This window comes from Rhagoletis pomonella, unplaced genomic scaffold (genome assembly GCF_013731165.1).
Source record: "Rhagoletis pomonella isolate Grant_MI unplaced genomic scaffold, Rhpom_1.0 Rhpom_scaffold_00012, whole genome shotgun sequence".
Lineage (NCBI taxonomy): Eukaryota > Metazoa > Arthropoda > Insecta > Diptera > Tephritidae > Rhagoletis > Rhagoletis pomonella.
In genome coordinates, this window is record NW_023458566.1 from 20623463 (window position 1) to 20634072 (window position 10610).

Sequence of the window (10610 nt, forward strand, 5' to 3'; positions counted from 1 at the left end):
ATAAGTTTGTTTAATCGATAACACAGTGGTGTTGTCTAGAAATTTTCATCAAGAATAAGATCCTGATTCAAACCGAACATTTGAAAGCACACTTGAATGTTTTATTTTCGGTTTTTCTTAATTATGAAAAAGCATCTGTGAAGTGCAGAACGAAATCCTGTTCAAACGAAAAAATCTCCAAAAATGAATCTGTTTGAAACAAAGACGATATGGTTATTTTTTTCTCAGTGTAGTGAATTGAAAAATCAATCGAAATGAAATGACTCCTAAATGTATGCTTTAATATTTATACGGAATTAAATAAACATGCTGAGCAATTTAGTTTAAGATTAATAAATACAAGGAATAGAGTTCAAGGTAAAGATAAAGATGAAAATTAAGATGAGGATAAAAATAAAGAAAAATTTAAAGGTATAAAGAAAAAGAAGAAATAGGGCCAAAGACAGGGATAGAGGGGTTACACATCAAAATAAACATACAAAGATAAAAACGCGTTGCCCTCTTCACCTCACCTCAACTCAGCTTAACTCAACTCATTTCAACTCACCGTAGTAGCTCTGATCCAATACTTTTCGCGTAAAATCCTGTAAAAATGCCAATGGTCCAAATTCAAAATGATATTGTTCGCCACTTATGTTTATTTATTAATTTTTTTAGATTTTTCAATTAAAATGCAGTTCATTCCCTAATAAACACTACATAAATCCAAGCTTAAAACTTTGTAGAACACTGAAAAAAAATCATTAAATTTTCATCCAAATTTCAAATTATTTTCTCAGTAGTGCTTAAAATTTTTTGAGTACACAGTTTTACAGTCCTTTAGATTTTAGAACAATAATGTGCAAGTTTTCAGTGTCTAGGAATTACCGTTAATTTCTTAGATTTTTTTGCCGAATGTGTTGCGGTTTTCTAGTAGGGAATGAACTGTATATTAATTGAAAAATATTAAAAATTAACAAATACACATAAATGGCAAACAATTGGGTGGTTCACAAGGTGTCGTACTTGTCGTATTGTTGTATGTTGTAAAGTTTTTAACGGCTAAATAAATATTTAGAGGACTGGAAATCAGCACCAACTATTTTTTAATTGTGTGAAATTTCATAATAAAACTTGTATGTTAGCTTGAGATTTCCTTAAATATAGTTTTAGCCGTTTAAAGTTTATGACATACAACAGTACGACAGTATACAACACCTTGTGAACTGCCTAAATATGATTTGGAATTTGGTCCTAAAAGTTTTTCCCACTATACGTCTACATATGTACGTATCTCCACAGATACCCTCTACTTGTTCAGGCATAAATATACATACATACGTATTTATGAATATAAGTAAATATTTGTTATAATAATACATATTTCGAATCCAACTAAACACATACAACGTGAGCGCTAACATTTTCCATCTACAATCAAGTGACTGATGGCTCCAAACATTCAACGCTGCGGCTGTTGCTGTTTCTCCAGCTTGACGTAGACGAAACGAGTGTATCAACCAGGGATGGAGAATCGAAATTTCAAATTACAACCAATTTGACAACAGAAATGAACCTGTTTGCTGTCAAATGTACCTAAAAAGTAGCTGACGATTTTGTTAACTTTTTTTTATTATTTTCAGACTATTGGTGACAATTTAATAAATTTATACATTATTTGCATTAACAAGAAAGTGATTAATATATCAATACAGTTAATGTTCATAAAAATTCAATAAAGATATGTGTATCTACGTATTTATGTAGATTGGGCTAGTTTACACAATTCATTCATTGGAGTAGTTTACACATTTCGTTCATTTATTCAGAGGTACACCATGCTGACTTTAAATTCTGGATATGTACTTGGCTGTCGTACCTTTTGGTCCGGAAAAGTCGGAAAAAGGTACAATTGTACCCACTTTTCCATCCCTGGTTATCACCCGCAGACTATGACCAGAAAATTTGTTTACTCAAGCCTAGTCAGACCAGCCTGGCGACCAGAGTTGGTAGGCGACGGCCCTGCACGGGGGAATGCATGCAGCTTGTTCAGGCAGCAATACTGCCACACTTACGGAATACAAGCAGTTGAGAGTACATTCATTTGTTTGTGCGTTCATGGGTCACCATTATCATAGCCATTGCTGTCTTGTTTTATTGTTGCTGTCGATGTCTAGTATTTTTACAATCGCCACTTTTCCAATCATATGTGGGCGAACGTGTTTATCTCACTGCCGAAATATTAACAAATTGCAGCGAGAGAAAAGTTGGCTAATACAAAATTACAAAAGGGAAAGAAAATGCCACGATACATATGTATATGTACCTCTCGATATTTCCTCTCTTACTGCATGTTTACTTTTACTTAGCGTATGTGTGGCGTAGAACGAATTTCAAAATTTGTTTGTTGAATTCTAAAAACGTAATGTTCACAATTTTACAGTTTACACATAAAATGTTTAAAATTTGCTCCAACAATTTTTTAAATTTACGCGTATAAAGAGATGTAACCAGTTTCCTCTCCTAATGTGTGCAAAATCAAACACTGTCTGTTTACTTTTACATATCAAATTTATCGCGTAGAGCAAAATTACAACATAAATTGTTTAAAGTTGAAGAAATATGAGCAGTTAATGTTTATTATTATAAATAGAAAATGTATTTTTACTTGCAAACTTTTTGCAATTTTAAACATTTCATGTGTACACATACATAGGTGTATATTTAAAACATATCATGTTCAAAACCAAATCTTGAGCATCTTGTGCGTATATTTACACACATTCTAGTTGAAAAATAGACACTTTTCAGTAGTAGTTTTACATGGACTTTTTAGTGTGTATAACAGGAAAAAGTAAAGGAACGCAAAAAAATAAAAAAATTTTGCCCAAGGAATGCCAACAACAAAACTAATGTCAAATAAAAATGGACAAACAATTTAGGAAATTTTTTTTTGTTTTTTTTTGTCCACGGGTTTGGAAAAAATGTTTTCAGTTAAAGAGTGAACACTACGCGACAAAATTGAAATAATATGCGGCAGGTAAAACTTATATATTTGGAATCGGGAGAACATACCCTTTCACTTGACGCCAATACACCATTTCCTTGGAGCTTGATAACTAAAGTCAAAGTTTTAATAAATAGGACACAAGAACATATACTAATTCTCTTTGTATTTCAATCACTCCGAATCGAGGGTTAGAACTCAGCCGGGGCCAACGAAAGATCTAAACTTTACATTTTTTAAACGAGTTTTTGGAAATATGGTAGAAATGTAGCAGCAGGGGGTCTACCGAAACCAGTAAATTTATGAAAGTGAAAGTGGTCTACGAGAAAAAGGTTTGGGAACCTCTGCCAGATTTGGGAATGCCAGAAACGATTTCTAATCAATCGATAAACCGTTTTTTAGCTCCACTTGACAATGTGTTTTCACCTATTTAACGGCAAATGCTATTGAATTTGACATAGTGAAAACCAGCCTTAACTTCCGCCATTATATTTTTTGACCTAGCTACAGTCAATAAAGAATTTTACTTGATAATAAAATTAGTTAAAACTTTCAATGCAATAAATTATTGCAATAGAATTGATTTAAAAAATTGAATGTTAATTCAAAAAAAAATTTCTATGGCACTATTTCTTCGGAATCAATGCAATGAAATTTTACTAAGCATCCGACTTTCAAAATTAATGCATTGAACTTCTTATTTAGATTAGATAAATTCCATTAATATTTACATTAACATTAAATTACTATGCATTACAAAATTAACGCATTTATCACAACTCTGATACATAGCATCTACATATATATGTAGACCGGGCCCTTAAATATCAGAACCATACCTGTTCATTATTTTTTTTTTTACAATAAAATTGTTCCTGCGCTATAGGCTTTTATTAGAAATATATTCCGATTCGTGTTGATTGTTTCTGACTCTATACATTAAAGAAAATGATTACAAGCTTTTGAATTAATACAATTTACTTTGGTAAAGGGGCCAGTGATTTTTCAGTCCGAGCCCCGAGTTTTCTCTCGACGTCCCTGTACATACGAATATAAACGGGAAAATCAAGGCCAAACAAGTAGTAGCATTAGAGTAAAAACAACACTGGCGTGTACTTTGTTGCTGCTTCTGGTATCAAAAGTGTCAAAAATTGTTCTGATTTTTTTTTTTCTAAATCAAAGTATGACATGTGAAATACAAAAAAAAAAAACAAATAAAATAAAAAATATAAAATTGATATTGCGAAAAAATAAAAATTGTTGCAACTTTCTTTCTTAGTAAATTTGTTTGCTTCTCGAAGCATTGATCCATCCTTTGCAAGGCCCAGTAATCAGCGGTTGTGCTGCTGAGTTGGGCGAACGTTCCAAATGCTGCTATTCAATCGCTGGCTTTGTATGGAAAAAGGTTTCACATGCAAAATGATTTTACCAATTTAGAATTTTTATGAGAATAAATTAAAAATATTTGACACTTTCGAGACCAAATAATTTGAAAAAAAAATCAGCTGCTCTACTGATACTCTCTGTTAAATGTGCCTTGGTGAAAATATATTTTTAGTAAAGGAGTGAAAACACGCCGCTCTCCTCTTCTTTGCATTCTCCCAACTTTATTTCACTTTCTTTGTGTGCCCAAAAGCTTCAACTTTTGTTTGATGACCTTTGGATTCCATTATTTTCTGCGTGCGCCATTTTTAGTGCATTGAACGCATGTCAAACACAGTAATATAGCAACAGTTATATGCGAATTTGAAGAAAAACATTGATAAGCCCAGCAGCAGCCGACGAAACCGAGTGTCATAGAGGTTGTTGTCATAGACAGTCATTGCTCTCTGAGGCTTCAACCCACCACCACCACCACCATCACCCATCAAAGAAGTGACTACTGTCGGTCTTTGTGGCTCTTTAATGAAGTTAACTTAAATGCCATGCAATTCGATTTTCTTGCTTTGTTATGTGTCCGACTGGCTGGAAACGCATTCCTAAATTTCATCTTCGCCCAAACGCCCCCAGCAACGCTACCATGCCATCCGTACGGCGCAGACGCAGGAAAGGCTGAGTTAAGAATAGCATAAAACCGAAAAAGCTTAACAGCACCGGCTGGGACACTAACTATTGCCATGTCAATTGTGTCCCTTCCATAGGCGTCGGCACGCAATGTCGTACGCACATTTACAGACTGAGCGTTAAACACAACAAACAGCTGAAACATGCCGGGTCATGTGCTTTGTGCTTATTCGATTACACTGTGTCATGTGTCTAGGGGCTGAGGATGTGGTCGATATGCAAAAAAAAAAAAAGTTTAAATACTAAATACTAATTACAATACGTAACAAAATTAAAAAGTAGCTTAACTTGGAATTTCACAGAGCACAAATTGTGGGCCTAATTGTGTAATAAAAAACTGAATACTCAAAACCCCAATTACACCCCCAAAATCTGGAACCATTTTTTGGAGTCTCATAGTATTTTTGCCCTTTAGCATTTCTTAACCGATCCTTAATTTCTGCTGAAGAGGTTTTAAGTACGCCCATTACAATATATGTATGTATGTTCGGTTTGGCGTTACGTGACCCTTGTTTGACAAAAAGGTAAAACAAGGCAGTGTCTACACACACGCGCCACGTTAACTTTTGCCGTAGAGCTACGGTAAAAATTACCGTAGACCTGCGGTAAAATTACGTGGATAATGTGTTGCCGCAGAAGTGGGGCGGAACTTCTTTAAACGTAGGCGGCCTTCAGTCGCGCTTAGGGATTATAAACCTTACTACTCAGAATTCTCCTTTCTGTGTTGCCGGAGAAGTGGCACAAAACTTCTTTCGGCGTAATCGTTATCGTTAATTTCTTCATGATCTAATGATCGGATTTAAACCACCTGTGAGGTAACACATTTCTTTTGAAAAAAAAAAAAAACAAATTATAGAAATCGGTTAACGTGGTCCAAAGTTATGCGGTAACATACATAAAATATATATATGTATATATTCCGACGAGTTGATAACCTTCTTCTTTTTGTGAAGTTGGTTAGTAAAATAAAAATATTCCGACGAATTGATAACCTTCTCCTTTTTTAGAAGTCGGCTAAAAAGAATAATTCTTTTTCTATCGGAAAGGTGGGTCCCATTATAATTTGGTTTAGATACGATCTATAGAGCCGGTTGTTTTTTGCTAAAAAATTACTTATTGGAACTATATTTAATTGCGAATAGTATGTAGTCCCACCATATATTAATCCTCTTTTTAGCAAGATATAAAAATTGAAGATTGATCGGTAACATTTTTTATGGTGTCATTCCTTTTCATCATATGTAAGTAATATTATTGGGACATACCTTTAGTAAGTTCATAAAATAGGCGGAACAGAATTTAGCGCAAAACACATTTCCAACATGCATTGTTTTAAACACGGATGCGGGTACACAACATCTTCAACCCTAATTGCCAATTGCAACCGCTTCAATACCAAGTGCCAATAACAAAAGCATTGTCAGGGGGGGCGGGAGAACGTCACGGCAGTTCGCTGCAGCCAGTCTGACAGTATTGGAAACTTGTGCTTGTGTATGTTAATTCGCGTGCGCGTAATTGAAAGTGAATTTGTCAATTTGATGGATTCGGCTCCAATTGAAACCCAACCGAATGAAGTGCCGAAGTGCAGAACAAAAGGGTGCATACACGGAGAATGCAACTAAAAACGAAAATAAAATGTGAAGGGTATATAATTGGCTGGTTCACAAAGTGCATTAGTAATTATGTACATATATACCATGCAAGATGTGTGTAGACCAGCAGGAAATAATAATTACGAAGAGGACACATAGGCCAAAGCGGACAAAATATAAATAAAAACAAAAATAGAAAATTGTAGAAGAAGCCATCAAACCAGAATATGATCCCACCGAGACTGCCATACCTATGCCACACAGTGTAGATGACGGCAACAGCAGTAAGTAGTGGTGTTGGCAAGAGCTAACCAGGCAGCAAGACAGCAAGACAGCCGGCCACACCTATTCGAGCGGAGCAATCACACGAAAAATTATTGAGCTGCAAATGTGCAGCAAGCTCGAACTGACACAGTAGGCGAGAGCGGGTGAATGCAAATCGAGCTGCGACAATGGAATCTCATAAACTTCGAATATAATTTGCCAAGATATCGAGAAGTCACGCTTGCACAGCCACAATGCATTCTTGCGATCCTCAAAAGCAAACAAACAACTCTACATACATATGTACATATATACATACGAATACATATGCATTCTCAATGTTTTTAAAAAGGCAGTTCAAAATCTCTTCCAAGAGGTCTGATTCATTCTTTATTAAAGCTTAAAATATTTTTAGTTGAAAGTTTCTGGATACGATGCCAGTAAATACTGGTTACTAACCTTCAATGCATTCAAATCGATATCATCCAATGAGCAGTTCACAGATGGGGCAAGTTGCTGCTGGTGCGCCATTTTGATTTGCTATTTTCTGTTGTTTCCTTTCTTTTTGCGTTTTGTTGTTTGTTCACTTCCCTGCCTTTTAAAGTAATAATTCTTTTATTTTTATTTTATACTTGTCTTTTGTTACTGTTATTCACTTTGTATATTTCATTTGATTCTATTCTATTTGTATTTCACTTTATCTCGCACTTTGCACTTTTTGCTTCACTTCATTTTCTGTTCTTCTCTTTATTACATTTCTTGTTAGTTTAATCACTTTATATCTACTTCTTTATTATCTTTGTTGTATTTGTGTTGGAATCTTTCAAAAAGTTTCTAAATGCGAAAAAATTTTATTATTTTAATATATCTTTTATATGTTGTATATATGTATGTATTTACATGCATTTCCTCATTCACGATAAGGAACAGAAGAAACTTGTTTGTCGAGAAATTTTAATCTAAAAATTCTATTTCGATTTTCCACCTTTTTTGGGGTGGGGAACAGCAGCAACAGCGGCTTCTCTCTTTTTGCTTTCGAGTACTTCTTTTTAGTTTTGCTGCTTTCACTATTCTCCTCCTAATCTTCTCACGAATTTTTTCATTTTTTACCGACTTTTTTCTTTGCTTTATGCTCTAGTAAAAATTTCTTTTAAAAATTAGCAATTTTCCACGTCTCAGCCATTTGGGAGGTGGCACTGGAGCTGATGGAAACGATGACGGCAGCAACCAACAACCACACAAATCGAATGGAGTTTGGAGCAGATACGTTGTTGTTGCTCGCGCTACCGCTGAAGTATTTATTGGTACTGTTGTTGTTGCAGCCGTTATTGGTAGCGGCTGCGGCAGGTAGACAACTGAAAAGTGCCACAAGAAAAATAAGTGAAATTTTCTATTTCATCCGACGCGACGAATATTAGCACAACGTTTTTATATTAATTTCTGCTGCGACGCGTCAATTGCACTCAGTAAATTAAAAGTTTTCCACCGCCTGCACTTTTCCACATAAGTTCCGGTTTGTAATTTTTTCTCTCAATTAAGAAAAAAACCAATTTAAAAAGACTTTTCCTCCACGCCCGATTCCTTATTATCTCATGAACAAATGAAGAATGAATGAAAATTTCGTTGGTCGAGTTCGGTGTTGGTCGGCGCAGCGAAACAGACTGATGGCGAAGAATGAGTGGAAGAGCAGGAAAGTACGAAGACAGATAGGGCGACATCTGTGAGTGACATTCAAAACACAACTATTTGCGGATGAGGCAAGTTGGTAGTAGTGCTTATAAAAGATTAGACGAAATATGAAAACATAAATATCGGACTGCGAAAACCTAAAATAAATTATGCACAAAATCGTATATTTTGGTAGAAAATTGAGTGGACGTAGAGAATCGAATTACTTCTGCAAATGCTGCTACTCATTGCATTTCGGCTATCTTCTAATTGATTTACGTTCTTTGGCCACAGGAAACAGGAACTCTGTCAAAATTGTTTAAAAAGATATGGCATTACTGTTTTGATTTAGCGATGGATAGAGGAAGGAAATTGTGATTTTATTTGGATGGTTAATTGATCTGGTAAGACGGAAGCAGCTTGCAAATTTACGAACGGCTTCAATAGATTTATCAGAGTGTAAAGGCAGACTTTCAAATCGGCCTCAAATATTTTGTAAAGATTCTGATTAAAAAGCTTAAAATGTTGGTTAAATTTGCAGAATCTTTATAATTTTACGATAAAGTTTGAAATATAGATTTATATGGTGTTTGTTGTAAAACCAGCTGATAGATAGATTTTATAAAGAAATAATAAACATAATAAAAGACAAATAGCCAAATCTGGTCAAAATATCGCACTCCTATTATTTTGTCCACCACTATACATTTGTAAATCCAACCTGCGTTCTTTTGATTATAGATATGTAGTCCGAATTTCGGAGGATTTAGGAAGTAACTTTAATTTACAAAAAAAAAAAAAAAAATTTCGGAGGATACGAAAAACCAATGATCTCAGTAGACCCAAATGGAATCGAGTGTGTATGAAATTTATAGATTGGACTTAAGTGTTAATCAATTGACAATTCTGAAGACATTTAGTAGAGGAAATTAGGGGCTATCAACTATGACCTCCTTGAAAAGTATTTAATCGGATTCCTCAAGCCAAAACCAACAGAGAAAAGTGCGACTCTTCTCTCAACGTAGCGCAAAAAACACAATTTGAAAAATAAGTATATGCAATTGCAATTAAATATTTTAAATTATAGGTAATTTATGCGCAAATCTAAGTTTCGCTGAACGATTGCACGCCAAGTTAACTTTTCTATTTATTATTGCGACCCCCAAGTGAGACATTCACAATTTGCTCAGTTTTACCCTTTTCATATAAGATGGGCAACACTTAAATCCTAATAATCATTAAATCTGACGTTATGTTTAAACTTGTTTTTTTCTTCTTCGTTGTTTATGAGCACTTTTTGTCCCCAACTGCTCCACCGCGTTGTTTGCTTATGTGTGGCGCGGCTTAGCGCGGAGATCAGCGCCATTAAAAGTAGTTCTCGCCAACAAAATCCGGTCGCAGTTTCATTTCAGTTTTGAGTTGGCATCCGTCGCGAACGAACGTGAGTTTTTTGGATTGCGGACAGCGCGAATAATTAAATCGATTTTGGAGAATTGGAGAAGTATACATACATACATAGTCGCTCAAGAGAGAAATATTCAAAGCATATTATATCGTGTATTAAGGTACAAAAACAAATTGAGAAAAAGCCCGGTTTATTCTTGCCACGAAAAGCTAATGAAATTTTAATATGTATTTAATAAGTCGAGTGTATAAACCTTTAATTATGAATTGCAAGTAAAAACGTAGGCTAATTGGAAAGCCAAGCATAGCGAGGGCCTTAAGCGAGAGTCTTACGGGGCCCCAAGTGTTTTCGAATTGCTAAAATTTAACTGTGTGGATATGTATGTATTTTCAATTGACTGCGCCAAGAGCGCTGCTCAAAAACTAGTTTTTTTAGCGCACGCGTCGCAAAGCGGCAGGGACGACGACTGAGCGTGAGTTGAGCGAAGAAGAGCAGCTCCATATACTGGAATTTGTTGTAAACGCTGGCGTTTCGTGGCCGGCGCGGCGGGCTCTGCTTTTTGCCAGCTTAACTGGCGCTGCTGCGGTCATGGCTGCTACATACATATGTCCATACATACATACATACATAT

At 35.2% G+C, this 10610-nt stretch overlaps 1 long non-coding RNA gene across 1 annotated transcript in view; it reads right to left on the reverse strand.

Moving 5' to 3' along the window:
• The window catches only part of LOC118748052, a 13241-nt gene extending 4729 nt beyond the window's left edge, over positions 1–8512 (reverse strand). The window contains exons 1-2 of the long non-coding RNA XR_004994013.1: positions 7807–8512; positions 7366–7740 (exon numbers count right to left, since the gene is read on the reverse strand). This is a non-coding gene — a long non-coding RNA (uncharacterized LOC118748052). The remainder of the gene's footprint in view (positions 1–7365; positions 7741–7806) is intronic.
• Between the last annotated feature and the right edge of the window lie 2098 nt (positions 8513–10610).